Below are 10,000 nucleotides of genomic sequence, written 5' to 3' on the forward strand. Positions count from 1 at the left end.
GCAAGAGGGCGGCACCGATACCGGTGTCGCTGGCGTCGACTTGCAGAAGAAAGGGTCGTTGGAAATCGGGTGCCCTTAGAACTGGTGCGTTAGTGAGAAGGGACTTCAGGTTTTTGAAGGCCGTCTCACAGGTAGGTGTCCACACGAAGTCGTGGTCTTTTCTCAACAGGTCAGTCAATGGTTCTGCTACATCTGAAAAATTTGGACAAAAACGGCGATAATAGCCACTCATTCCAAGGAATCGACGTACCTCTCTACGATTAGTGGGTGTTGGTACATCATTGATGGCTTTTATCTTGGCGTCTATTGGAAACACTTGGGAATTTCCAACTTTAAATCCCAAATAGGGGACCTGTGTATGTCCGAAATCACATTTGGACAAATTGATGGTAAGGTTTGCTTGGTCTGCTCTATAAAAGAAATTATTTAGGTGTTCAATGTGTTCTGTCCAAGACTGACTAAATATTATCACATCATCTAGATAAGTTTTTACTCCTGGCAATCCTGCAACAAGATTACTTATCATTCTTTGGTAAGTGGCAGGGGCATTTTTAAGCCCAAATGGCATTGCTCTGAATTGGAACAATCCCTCTTCCGTAATGAAAGCGGTAACTTCTCTTGAGCGAGGGTGTACAGGGATTTGATAGTATCCCCTTAACATATCCAACTTGGATACATACTTGGCAGTTCCTAGACTGTCTATTATATCATCTATCCTAGGGATAGGAAAAGCATCGGCCTTAGTATGGGCATTGATTTTCCTGTAGTCAATGCACAGGCGATAAGAATTGTCAGATTTAGGGACAAGAATGCAAGGAGATGCCCAAGGACTACTGGAGGGTTCAGTTATTCCCTGTTGAAGCAAAGTGTTTATCTCGACTTTTATGAATTCCTTCTTTTTAGGATTGACTCCATAAGGGGCTTGTTTGATAGTTCTTGGTGAGTCTAGAATTATTTCGTGTTCTATCAAAGAAGTGAATCTTGGGGAATCTAGAAATAATTTTGGAAAACTTCTTAAGAGGAAAAGAATGTCTCTACCTTGTTTCTCAGATAAGTGTCCTACTTTTATCTGAAGATTTTGTAGTATCTGAGAGTTTTCCAAGGGAATCTCAGGAGGATTAGGCAGGTTATCAGGAGGCTCTTCGGATTCTATTGTGGTAGAGCTGCAAGCTGGAATTGGATCTCGGGAATGATAAGGTTTTAAGGTATTTATGTGACAGAGACGGGAACTCTTTCTTCTGTCTGGAGTTTTGATTATGTAGTTGAGATCACTGGCTCTGGACAAGACTTCATAGGGTCCTTTGTATTTAGCCTGCAATGGATCTCCTGGTATGGGAAGATAAAGTAACACTTGATCTCCTGGAGAGAAAGTTCTAAGTTTAGAATTTTTATCATACCGACCTTTCATTACTCGTTGAGCATTCGTCAAGTTCTCTCTTGCCAACTTCCAAGCTTCTAACAACTTCTCGGTGACCTGGGACACGTATTTCAAAGAAGGAACTGGTGGTTCTTCTTTCATCCATTGTTCATGAAGTATCTTTAGGGGACCACGGACTTCATGACCGAAGACTAATTCTGACGGGCTGAATCCAAGGCTTTCTTGAATTGTTGTTCGGGTGGCGAACAACAAAAAGGGGAGTCCGTCTTCCCAATTTCGAGTGTTCTCAGCACAGAAGATTCTTAACATTGTCTTGAGCGTTTGGTGAAAGCGCTCTAGAGCACCTTGTGATTGAGGATGATAGGCGGAGGAAGTTACATGATTTATACCTAGTGTTACAAGAGTTTCTCTAAACTTGTTGGAAAGAAAATTACTTCCTTGATCACTTTGAATGTTCTTAGGAAATCCTACCATAGTGAAATATTTCAACATTTCTCTGATTATATTTTGAGCTTTAATATTTTTCAAAGGAATGGCTTCTGGAAAACGAGTGCTCATACACATGATTGTGAGAATGTACTGATTTCCTTTACTTGAAGGAGGTAAAGGTCCTACACAGTCAATAAGAACTTTTTTAAATGGCTCTTCCATTACAGGAATGGGATGGAGTGGAGCTTCTACAATTTTCTGGTTGGGCTTACCTACAAGTTGACATGTATGACATGTTTTACAATATTGGGCAACATCTTTGACAACCGTGGGCCAATGGAAATGTTGGGTTATGTTGAACAAGGTCTTTCTTACCCCTAAGTGACCTGCTAAGGGAGTATCATGAGCCAATCTTAGAACATTATTCCTGAAACCAAGAGGGAGGACTATTTGATTCCTTACTTGCCATGGCTGGTCAGCGGTTGCGGTGGATGCTCTCCATTTTCGCATTAGGACTCCGTTTTCTATATAGAAACCTCGTGACATATTTTCAACTTCTTCTGGAGATGAAACAATCTCGTACAAATTTTTAAGAGAAGGATCTGACTTCTGTTCTTTGATTAATTCTGCTCTAGATAGAGAAACTGGTGAAGAAGAAGATGGGTCAGTTTGGGAGAATAGGGATTCTAAATTATAGGTCTCCTCTTCAGATTTCTTGTACTGAGATCTGGTTACAGCACAAGCGGGAAACAACTGTAAGTTATCTGAAGGTTCTACTGAGGTCTTAGGGTTATTTGTTATTAAGGGAGAAATGACTTTGCTTCCAGCGATGTCATTGGCCAACAATAAGGATATTCCTACTATGGGAAGAGAGTCTACTACTGCTACTTTAACCATTCCGGTTGTTAAATCAGACCGCAAGAAAACATTATGTAATGGACATTTTATAATTCCTCCAACTCCTTCTATCAATATATCATAACCTGTATATGACTCACCCAGATTCTGCAAGACAGAATTTAAAATCAGACTTTGCTTTGCTCCTGTGTCTCGGAGTATGGAAATAGGATATTGTTGTGAACTACTACTATGAGATATAGTTCCTGAAGATACAAATGGTTTGAAACAAGGATCATGATCTGATGAGGGGGGTTCTACATTACTTGACAATACCGGCTTCTTTGGTAGTGTATCCTGAATAGAGGATTTTGAATCGTCTGATTTTATATTACTTACAAGAGTTGGTGTCTTATTGGAGAATGAGGGTGTCAGTCTCTTTCTGCAATTAGAAATGTGATGGCCAACCTGTTTACAATATGAACAAGTTACAGGGGGATTAGTCTTAAACCTTTCCATTCTTTGCCAAGGTTGGTTTGGAGGATATTGATTGAAATCAGACCTGTAACTGAAATGTGATGGGCTAGACTGATTTTCAAAGCGTTTCTTTGGGGCCCAAGGATCAGAGTATTTTGTTGAATCTGGAATATATGACTTTGACTTTTGGGATTCCATTTGTCTTGACTTAGGTTTATGATTTAGTGTGAACTCATCAGCCAATACAGCAGCTTTAGTTAAAGTTTCGGGAACATGATCATCTATAAAAATCCTAATATCTGTCTCTAAGGTATTCTTAAACTGCTCCAATAAAATCAACTGTTTAAGTCTATCTAAGGTGTCCGTTTCACTAGCCAAACACCACCTATTGAATAACCTCTCTTGTTGAGCCGCATATTCTACGTATGTTAACTGAGGTGTCTTCCTATAATTACGGAATTTCTGTCTATAGGCCTCTGGTATTAGTTCATAAGCTTTTAAAATACAAGCTTTCATATTATCATACTCGCTTTCTGCTTCTGAAAGAGAAGTATAAATTTGCTGAGCCTTACCCTTAAATTGTGTTTGAATGATTAATGGCCAATTTTCTTTAGGGATTTGTAATTGTTGCGCCAATTTTTCCCACTGAAGAAAGAAAATTTCTGGCTCTCCTTCTGAAAATTGGGGTAGAAGTTTTACATACTTGGAAATATCTATATGACCTTCCTGAACTACGGGTTGTCTATCAACAATCCTAGCTTCTACTTCTGTCTTCTTTAATTCTAACTCTACTTGTTTCACTTTAGCTTCCTCTTCTCTAGCTTTAAATTCTGCCAATTTGATTTTAGTTTCCTCTTCTCTAGCTTTAAATTCTGCCTCAATTTGCATTTGTTTCAGTTTAGTTTCCTCCTCTTTAGCTACTTGTTTCACCTTAGCTTCCTCTTCTCTAGCTCTAAATTCTGCCTCAATTTGCATTTGTTTCAGTTTAGTTTCCTCCTCTTTAGCTACTTGTTTCACCTTAGCTTCCTCTTCTCTAGCTCTAAATTCTGCCTCAATTTGCATTTGTTTCAGTTTAGTTTCCTCCTCTTTAGCTTTAAGTTCTGCCTCAATTTGCATTTGTTTCAGTTTAGCTTCCTCCTCAATTTCTACTCTCCTGACCTTTAATTCAATCTCCTTAATCTTAAGTTCGGTTAGTCGTGCCTCTATTTCTAACCTATTTGAAGGAATTTGTATAGCTGTAATCTCTTCTGGAGATAAGATCTCATCTTCGATCAGATTTTCAACGAGTTCCTGAAGTATTTTTTTCTTTCGCAAACTTGTATCAATGTCTACTCCAAAGTGCTTGCCTATTTCTATCAAAGTGTCTTTAGTTTGTTTCTTTAAGAAACTTACCTTGGGATTTTGAACGAATTCTTGAACTATATCATCCATCTCTATAAGAATGTGTTAAATACCTGATCCAATATCCTTGGCAAGGGTCGCCACTTTGTTACGGGCGGCTGGTATGTGAAGAGACGTTACGTATAACGTCTAAGTGCTTAAGAACCAGCGCACTTCTAGAAGCCACTGTAGGACTGAACTATCTGGTCAGGGCCTAGATAATTCGTAAGACTAGAAGTAAAGGTAACAAAGAAGATTCCAGGAAAGGAATATTAAACTAGCGATAAAACTAGTAAACGAAATTATTAATGGAAAATATTTACAGGCAATCAACACAAAAGAGAATGGGCAGTAGGGTCAATGGGACCGTTACACGATTATGGAAATTATCGTTCAAATAAGAAACACAAGATAAGTATGCAATATGGTACTATCTAAGTACAAAGAGATCAGGAACATGCATCAGAATAAGTAATAAGTACAAATATAAGTAAAGTAATGCAATGTATATCAGACACGTAATGTAGGCAAAAAGGGTGATCACTTCACACCAATCGTCTCATGAATCTAAACCTTCTAGTTTTTATCAAGAGATCAATATGTGGGAATATGACAAGGAGTCAGCGAGTTCCACCGCTTATATACCATTGGACCGGAAGCCGGATACTTCCGGTTAAGGGTGCGGGAGAGGAGGAGGGTAAGTTAACACGTCAACATGGGTAGTTTTAGGACCCTCGACTCGCTTGAACAATCTATTTATTTAGTAACTGTCAAATCTGTGCGCTCCGAACTATTCAGGATTTCGCTTGTCTGTTTGTTCTACAAGAGTGCGCACCTCACCGCTCGTAGGCAAGATTACATATAGTGGACGGGCGTTACTGCTTAACATTGTTACAATACATACATAGACAAGAAATATGAACATAGTTATGTAATACAAAGGAACACAATTCTATAACATAATTACACATATGACGTAATATCTAATATTACGTTACAATATATATATATATATATACATATATATATATATATATATATATATATATATATATATATATATATATATATATATAATGTGTGTGTGTGTGTGTGTGTAGTGTGTGTGTGTGTGTGTGTGCGTGTGTAGTGTGTGTGTGCTTAATGTGTGTGTGAGTGTGCGTGTGTGTGTGTAGTGTGTGTGTGTGTGTGTGTGTGTGTGTGTGTGTGTGTGTGTGTGTGTGTGTGTGTGTGTGTGTGTGTGTGTGTGTGTGTGTGTGTGTGTGTTTGTGTGTGTGTGTGTGTTTGTATGTGTGTGTGTGTGTGTGTGTGTGTGTGTGTGTGTGTGTGTGTGTGTGTGTGTGTGTGTGTGTGTGTGTGGGTGTGTGTGTGTATGTATGTATGTATGTATGTATGTATGTATGTATGTATGTATGTATGTATGTATGTATGTATCATATCATTTAAAGGCATGACCTTAAATGATGTGATGACCTTGTTTTGCGGTACGGATGATCACCAAGCTACTTTTCTTTTTTCTTTTATTTCCTTTTTCTTAGGTGATAACCTTATATAATACGATAGCCTTATTTTGCATTCTGGCTGATCACCAGTTTACCATAAATTCCTCATCTGTTGTGGCCTGAAATGATACGATGACCTTGTTTTGCGTTTGGCTAGATCACCAGGTCACCATAAGTTCATTAATCTTAGGGCATGACCTTAAATGATACGGTGAGACTTATTTTGCGTTCTGGTCAACCACAAAGTCACCATAAATTCCTATACCTTAGGTCATGACTATAAAACCTAACTGAAACGATAATATCATTTTGTGATTTGGTATTCTTACTCTGTTCCTTAAGCTCCCATCCCGACACACACATACCATAAAGGAGGAGGGGAGTAAAGAGAACAAGGATGTCATGTACCGCAAAATGATTGCCACAATATTCCATTCTTTTAAAATGAGCTCAGTGGAACATGTTTACAGTTTATTATACAACTGAAATTTCGTTACAGAGAACATTTTGTTATAAAGTTAAAAATTCAATGTAATATTTCCGAGTTTTCTTTTCCATAAAAGGATAACATGTTCAAATTGAGAACAATGACGAAAACCCTCGCAGCGTTGTGACACAATAGGCATTTTCATGTGGAAAAAACCTGCCCATTGTAAGAATAACTACTTTTTATACGGTTAAGTTCCTTAATTGAAAAGAATCGCATGGCTTAGACAGAATAGAATCTATTGAGTCACGGTAGCGAAGGGATCCAAAGACAAATTTCAAGGAATAATATTTTCATAAAAAGAAAAAGAAAATAAGGAGCGTGTGCACAAAGTACTTCTCGTCCCAGGAAGGGCCACTGGTAATAAAAAATAAGTTAAGAATAGAAACAAATTAGGGTGAAATAGGAGGACCATATGGGAAACTGGGGGGAAATGTGGAAATAGCGAAAAAATAGAGGAGGAGAATGGGAATTCCTGGACCATCCAAAGTCCTTCTCGTCCCAGGAAGGGCCACTGCTAATAAAAAATAGGTTAAGAAGAGAAAGAAGTTAGGGCAAAATAGGAGGACCATAGGGGAAACTAGGGAGGAAATGTGGAAATAGCGAAAAATAGAGGAGGAGAATGGGAATTCCTGGACCATCCAAAGTCCTTCTCGTCCCAGGAAGGGCCACTGGCAATAAAAAATAGGTTAAGAATAGAAAGAAGTTAGGGTAAAATAGGAGGACCATAGGGGAAACTAGGGGGAAATGTGGAAATAAAGAAAAATAGAGGAGAAGGATGGGAATTCCTGGACCATCCAAAAGAGTAAAAGAAGTATAACTGGATAGAAAATAAGTAGAGGAAAAGAGGGGGCAAAACGTTGAGATATGATGAAAAAATTGGGAAAAATAGGGAGAAAACATAGGAAACAAATGAACAATTTAGGGTAACATGGGGTAAAAAAAAAAAAGAGGGAATAATGACCGAGAACTCTACCATGTCCAAGAGCGTTAAAAAAAAAAAAAAAAAAGAGTTTCAAGGATAAAAAAGAAGGGGAAGAAACTTGCAAGGAGAGAAAAGTGATTCTTCAATTTAAACTTGAAATCAGCTTGAAGGTGGAGGTCCGTCTAGTTAAGGTAAAGTTGATTCAGTTCCATTACTCCTTTTTGAGTAAATATGAGACTATTCTAACGTCTAAGTAGCCATGCATTTCTGAACACTTGTGTGTATGAATGTATGCGTGTATGTAAATATTGCATGTATGCATATATGTATGTATGCATGCATGCATATATGCATGTATGGTTGTATGTATTTATGTATGTATGCATATATGCATATATGGTTGTATGTATATATGCATGTGTATATACATGTATATATGCATGTATGTATTTATGTATGTATGTATATATATATGCATGTATGCACGTTTGTATATATGCATGTATGGTTGTATATCTGCATGCATGTATGTATATATGCGTCTATGCATATATGCATGTATGCACGTATGCATACATGCATGAATCCATATACGTATATATGCATGTATCATTCATGTATGTATGCATATGTATGTATATCTCTCTATCTATCTATATACCAAGAAATTTTCCCCCTTACAAAGGAGATAGCCAAGTCAGAGGCACGCACCTATTTCCACTTATTTCACTCCCTTCCACCACCCAATCCACTCCTCCCATCTTAGATCCTCGTGGATGACAGGTCATCCCTGCATCCGCCAACTGACACAGTACACAGTACACAGCAAGATCGCTTCACTTATTTGGAGAAACACCCTCTCCGTCCCATTATGCAGAAAAAGAGAAGGCGGGGAGAGATTCCTTTGTGCTGCTTCAAAATATCATTAACACATAAGCACTCCTACATCCACCCCCACCTTTCTTGCACAACAATATCATCCATACACAGTTACTCTCTACTCATCTCTATCTCCTGCCTTCTCCCTTCCTTCCTCAACAGACATTCCTCTCTTGCTCAGCGCCCCTTTCCTTTCACCTCTTTTGCCACTATTTCATAACTCATCTGAAACACATTTAAACTTTTCCTCTCTACCTCTCTTAGATTCTAAGTTTCTGCTCCATACAATGCCATCGGCACAATCACTCTTTCATTCAATCTGCTCTTTGCATTCATTCCCAATTGCCCATTTTTCATAACACTTTTTTAATCCCCCAAGGCATTTACGTGTTCCTATCAATTTACCTTCACCTCCACCCCTCCCTTTTCTGCCACATGTGACCCCAAATACCTAAAGCTATTCCGCCAGCCTCTCTCCTTTTAGACTTACTTCCAACTCACTGCCACCCTCTACCTTATCGCCTTACTTTTACCCACATTTACTTTCAACTTTCTCCTATCGCATACCTTTCCAAAGTTCGTCCCTAGGTCCCTTGACCCTTCCTCTGATCCTGCCACAAGCTCAGTGTCGTCAGCAAACAGCAACTGGCTCACCTCCCACTTCTCTCCATTTTCTTTAACCATTTCCAGTCCCCTGCCCATTACCCTCACCTTTACCTCATGCACCACCCCATCCATGTACACATTGAACAGCCATGGCGACATGACACATCCCTGACGCAGTCCCACCTTTACCTCAAACCACTCTCTCTCCATTTCTGGTTCTAACACAGGATCTACTACTCTCGTAAAAACTCTTGACTCCTGTTAATAGCTTTCCCCCAATCCCATATATCTGCAAAACATTCCACAGTGCCTACCTATCTACACTTTCATAAGCCTTTTCCAAATCCAAAAAACATCCTTACTTTTTCCCAAGGCTTACTCACATATCTGCCTAACCCCAAAAATCTGATCCACGCAACCCCTACCTTTCCTAAACCCATACTGTTTTTCACCAATCACTCCCTCTGTACCTCTCCCAATCCCCTCAATTAAGACACTCCCATAAGCCTTTTCAACTACATTCAACAAACTGATACCTCTGAAAGTACAACACTCACACTTGACCCCTTTTCCTTTGTAAAGTGGAACTATACAGGCACTCCTCCAGTCCTCCAGCACTCTACCCTTCCTAAGACATACATTGAACAACCTCACTAGCCAGTCCACTATTACTGCACCTCCTTTCTTCAGGCATACACGACACACATCTAACCCAGGTGCTGTTCTCATAATTTTCAGAGCTACTTGCACTTCGTCTTTTCTTATTTCTCCTCCATTTTCCTCTTCCATCACAGTCATTTTCTTTGCGCACCCCACTGCTACAACCAATCCCTCTCTATCCTCTTCCACATTCAACAGTTCTCTAAAATACTCTGTCCATCTTCCCCTTACCTCCTTTTCCGTTAAGATTAATCCATCTGAGCCTTTTAGCTTTTCTCTTTTACTTGACTTACCTCCCCTTCCTCTCTTGATTTTCTTCCAAAATATCTTTCATTGCTTTAAAAAATTTCTGTCATATTCCTCCCCTGTTTTGCATCTGTTCTCCTTTTTGCATCTTTTATCTTTTGCTTCGCTTCTCTTTTTTTTTATTATATATTTTA

The sequence above is a fragment of the Oratosquilla oratoria genome, chromosome 34, assembly GCF_046742065.1.
Source record: "Oratosquilla oratoria isolate Oo_2021 chromosome 34, ASM4674206v1, whole genome shotgun sequence".
Classification (NCBI taxonomy): domain Eukaryota; kingdom Metazoa; phylum Arthropoda; class Malacostraca; order Stomatopoda; family Squillidae; genus Oratosquilla; species Oratosquilla oratoria.